This window comes from Loxodonta africana, chromosome 1 (assembly GCF_030014295.1).
Source record: "Loxodonta africana isolate mLoxAfr1 chromosome 1, mLoxAfr1.hap2, whole genome shotgun sequence".
In the NCBI taxonomy this organism is placed as follows: Eukaryota; Metazoa; Chordata; class Mammalia; order Proboscidea; family Elephantidae; genus Loxodonta; species Loxodonta africana.
Window position 1 is genome coordinate 40,779,090 of NC_087342.1, and position 5,401 is coordinate 40,784,490.

Consider the following 5,401-nt stretch of genomic DNA (forward strand, 5'->3'; position numbering starts at 1 on the left):
GTTTCCAACTTTCGCATTCCAATCACCAGTAATTATCAATGCGTCCTGATGGTATATTTAATCAATTTCAGACTTCAGAAGCTGATAAAAATCTTCAATTTTTTTATCTTTGGCTTTAGTGTTTGGTTCGTAAATTTGAATAATTTGAATAGTAGTCATATTAACTGGTCTTCCATTTATCTGTATGAATATTATCTAATCACTGACAACATTGTACTTCAGGGTAGATCTTGAAATATTCTTTTTGATGATGAATCCAACACCATTCCTCTTCAAGTTGTCATTCCCTGCATAGCAGACTATATGATTGTCGAATACAAAATGGCCAATAGCAGTCCATTTCAGCTCGCTAATGCCTAGGATATCGATGTGTATGTGTTATGTTTCATTTTTTATGATTTCCAATTTTCCAAAATTCATGCTTTGTACATTCCAGGGTCCGATTACTAATGGATGTTTGCAGCTGTTTCTTCTCATTTTTAGTCGTGCCACACCAGCAAATGAAGGCCCGAAGGCTTGAATCCATCCACATCATTAAGGTCAACTCTAATTTGAGGAGACAGCTCTTCCGCACTCATCTTTTGAGTGCCTTACAACCTGGGGGGCTCATCTTCCGGCACTATAACAATGTTCTGCTGCTATTCACTGGCTAATTCTTTTCAGAAATAGACTGCCGGGTCTTTCTTCCTGGTCTGTCTTAGTCTAGAAGCTCAGCTGAAACCTATCATCCGTGGGTGACCCTGCTGGTATCTGAATACTGGTGGCATAGCTTTCAGCATCACACATTTAGAAGACTTCATATAGGCACAGAAATGGCAATGGGTTTAAACTGAAAACTGCACAAAAATGAATAACTTCACAGTATAAGGCAAGGAGTTGGTTAAGGTCTGTCACTGGACTATTTCAAATTCCTGGGAGAGAATTCCTGGTCCAGCTTGGGATCAGTTGTCTACCTTGGCGAAAGGGCTAGAGTTGCATAGAATTTCTATCAATGTTTGGTAGAGGAGAATGAAACTGCCAATTATTCAGAGAAGTAGGAAGAGAATCAGGAGAACAGTAAGAGGAGAAAGTTTCAAGGATGCAATAAACATTGCTAAATGCTTCAGGTAGGTCAGGCAGAATAGTTTTTCCATTGATTCAACAAATATTGATTGATCACTTAGATAATGACAGACATTATCGTCGACACAGTCCTAAAATAAGACCAATAATATTCCTGCTCCCAAGGAGCTTACCTGCCAATATGGGAAATTGAGAGTAAATAAACAAAACCCAACCCAAACCAAACCCATTCATAGCGACCCTATAGGACAGAATAGAACTGCCCTCTAGAGGTTCTAAGAAGTGTCTGGTGGATTCACACTGCCAACTTTTTGGTTAGCAGCTGAATTCTTAACTACTACGGCACCAGGGTTTCCAAATAAACAAAGGTATATATGATACATATAATGCCTTATCAATACCTTAAATTATAAGATATATATAATACATATAATATAATTTCAGGTATTGATTGGAGAGTGGGTGTAGGTTGGGGAGGCTTCCTTGAGATGCTGACATTTGAGAAATATTCTGAATGAAGTGAAGGAGTGGACCATGTGGCAATCAGGAGGTCGAGTGTTCTAGGCAGGGGAAACAATGTACAAAGGCCCTAAGGTAGGAGTGGACATGGGTATTTGAGAAATAGCATGAAGGCCTGTGTGGCTGCAGTGGAATAAGCAAGGGGAAAAGTTGAAGATGAGTCCAGAGAGGTGTAGAACTTATATTATGTAGGGCTGACAGGCCATAGTAGGGACCTTGAGTTTTATTCCAAAAGAAATGGGAGTGGTGTAATCTGATATATTAGCTTTCTGTTCTGCGTGACAAATTACCACACACTTAGCCACTTAAAGCAACACACATTTATTATTTCACAGTTTCTGTGGATCAGGAGTCTGGGCCTGGCTTAGCTAGGTCCTTTGCTCAGCGTTTCACAAGACTGCAATCAATATGTCATTGGGCTATATTTTCATCTGGAGGCTCAACTTGGGAAGAATCCACTCCAAGATCCCTTAGATCATTGGCAGAATTTGTTTCCTTGTGCCTGTAGGATTCATGGCAACTTGCTTCTTCAAAACCACCAAGAAGAGCAAGACTCTAGAACAAGCGTACTAGCAAGAATCTTATAATATAATCATGAGAGTGACATTTCGTCATCTTTGCCGTAATTTATTGGTTAGAAGCAAGCCCCAGATTGTGTCCACATTTGAGCGGAGGGAATTATACAAGAACATGAGGGAGCTGGGGTCACCTTAGAGTCTGTCTGCCACATGTGACATACATTTTGAAAAAAGCTGTTTAGCAATAGACTGCAGATGGCAGGGAGACCAGGTAAGCTCTGGGCTGGCATCAGGATAGCTGACTGAAGCAGAATTGCTACGCAGGCAGAGCCTGCACAGGATGCCCAGGCTCAGCCAGCAGACCCCTGCATGGGGCCTCTCTCTGACTCCTCTGCAGTGCTCTGCAGGCCTCTTGCCACCGCTGCTCTGCTTTTTGGGGCAGCTTGGCCTTGCAGTGCCATGGCTCTGCTCTGTGGGATGGAGCAGGTGGCCCCCTGCATGGGGCGCTGCCCCAGCCCTCTGGGCCGTTTGCTGCTCCTGGTGGCACTGGACATTGTAGACCTGCAGACCCTACCTCTGAGCCTCTTCCTGTGGCCCAGGCTTCTCCCCGTCAAGAGTTACAACTCTCAGCCTGGGGCGGGGCGGGGGGGGGGGTAAGGGAACGGTGTCTGCCACTGGCCACTCCACACGTGGTCTCCACTGCTTCTGGTGCTCTCGTGGCCCTAAACATGTTACAGCTCTCGGCCCACTCCTCTTCAACTGCTTTGCTGTTACTATCCTGTTCAGCATTCCTTTTGTTACTGGAAAAAGGTTCTTGCCTCTCACTGGTCAAGAATGAGAAGGTAAGGCACGCAGAATTTTCCACATGAGCCAAGCTTTATTGAGGAGACTTGCAAGCAGAGATGAGGAAAGCCTAAAGCAATGCATACTCTCGTCTCACAGAACAAAAGATGAGACTGGGTTTTTTAAAGTTCTTGGGTGGGAAAAGATTCATGTTTATTCATAGGCACAGGTAGGGATATGTTAACTATGGTGCATGCGCAACAGCTTTCCGAGATGGCTCCTGTCCCGGAGGCCTCTGGGGATTCATAGCAGTACTTATTATGGGGTGTCACACCTGCACAGCAGCTGCTGCTGCTGCCCCTCGCTGCCCCTGGTGGAAGATCACACAGCAGTCACAGGTGGATGTTCTGCTCATGTCCCTGGGGCTGGTTTTCTCCAGCTGTTTCTGAAAGACAACTTTAAAGAAGTTTGTGGGCTATTTTCTGATACCTGCCCCATTGTTCTGGGGGATGGCTTTGTTTCTGTGCCCTGGCCCATTTCCTGTTACTTTGTTTGTAGATTTGGGGGGACCTCTGTTCCCTGTCCTACTTCCCCCTGAGAGACTTCAAACCCATAAATCTTTATGGGAATGTGGACGGAGGCCTCTGTTTCTGTAAATTCTTCATGCTGGACTGGGGCATTGTTCCTGCCTAACTGAGTAAAAGTCTCTCGCTATCTGATCTAAGTTAGTGCGTACTGTCAGGACCCCTTCCTGGGGAATCAGTTGGTAGCTTTGCATGACCAGGAGCTTGGCCTGAAATTGTTGCAATCTGGCAGATAAGAACTTCACCAAAAGTTCAGCAAACACTGTCTGTACACATAAGATCTGCTTTCCTCATGAATGCCTTCTCCTACTTTTATTCGCTGCCCATTGGCAACCGGCACAGCCAGAGGCCTTCCCTTTTCACTTCTAGGCTCATTCTCAGGCACTCATAGACAATAGTCTTAGGAAGGCATCCCTGCCATAGTGTGTGGCATCATGAAAGGCTTTTACTATTTTCCATAATAAATCCTCAGGCACATATAATACTTTCTCATCATTTTTCTTCTATCCTGTCTTATCATAAGAAAAACTTCTTCTTTTCCCTTAGGGTACACACCAGGGCAGTTAGTTCAACTTTTTGGGCTGATGTTCATGGTGGTAAAGCTCTTGCCTTGATAACACCAGTCTGGCTGACAATTGCATAAAAGGGTGGCAGGGTTTAAAGTTTGGTGCACTGTTAAGTTTAACTCGGGGTATCTAGGAGGAGGGCCCAAAAAGGGTAGAAACCAAGTAATAGAGGGGAGTGCTTCTCGCACTGCCCACTAAATATCTTGGCCTCCCCCTTTTTTGTTTCTTTATATTCTCTGGCCATCTTCACAGGAAAAGGGAAAAGTAAAGTTCCTTACCTCGGATTTTCTGTCAACCCCCATGACTGTATAGTCATGACTGGGGAGTAGGCCTGGTTTTGGGTTAAAACAGAGAAGGTAGCTTTTGTGTCTAGCAAATATTCAGTCTCCTTACCTCCCACGTCAAGAGTAACCCAAGGCTCTGCTGCAGGAATAACGATGGTCTTCTGGCTGGGAGCCGAGTGGACCTCTGGGCCTTGCCAATAGGGCTGCCCTTCCTTCTCCTCTGAAAGGGATATCAGGCCCTGTGGGCCTGCCTGGGCTAGCCTCCGGGGGAAGTCAACTGGGCGCCCTGTTTTAGGATGCTAGGACAATCCGCCTTCCATGGCTTCTCTTTTGGCAATACTCACATTGGTCTGGCTCGATATTCACTGGCCAATGAGGAAATTCTCGTGGAGGTCGTGGTCTTTGGGACCCTGTAGGTTTACCTCGAGGTGGGCCCTGAAGTGCTACTGCCAACAATTGGGACTTTTCCTTTATTTTATCTTCTGCTGCCAGGTTTCTGTTGTTAAAGGCCTTAAAGGCTTCCTCAACCAGTCGTGAGAATGGAGTCTGGGGTCCTGCCTCTACCTTTTGCAGCTTCTTTTTAATATTTGTTGCAGACTGGGTAATAAAATGCATAGCTAACAAAGTCTTTCGTTCTGGGCTCTCAGGGTCAGTGTTAGTATATTTCCTGAAAGCCTCAGTCAGCCTGGTGAGGAAGACTGCTGGGTTCTCCTCTGCTGTCTGGGTAATTTCTTTTTACCCTATCATAATTAACAGGCTTGGCTACACACTTCTGAATCCCGCCTATGACACATGTAACTAAGTGTCTGGCTCTTTCCTTACCATCTCTGTTGCGATCTCAGTTTGCGTCTGCATCAGGGACTGCTTCCCCTCCCTGTCTGAAAATAACACTTGTTGGTTGTGGGCAGTTAGCATTACTGTCTGTCTGTTCTCTAGTTTTAGTCAGGATCTTAGTCTTTTCATCTGTACTATAACAGTGAGTTAAAATGACCACCACATCTCCCCAGGTCAAATTAAAATTTAAGCTGAGTTTCATGAACTCATCTCAAACCTCTCAGGGCCCTCCAACATATTCCCTAACTTTT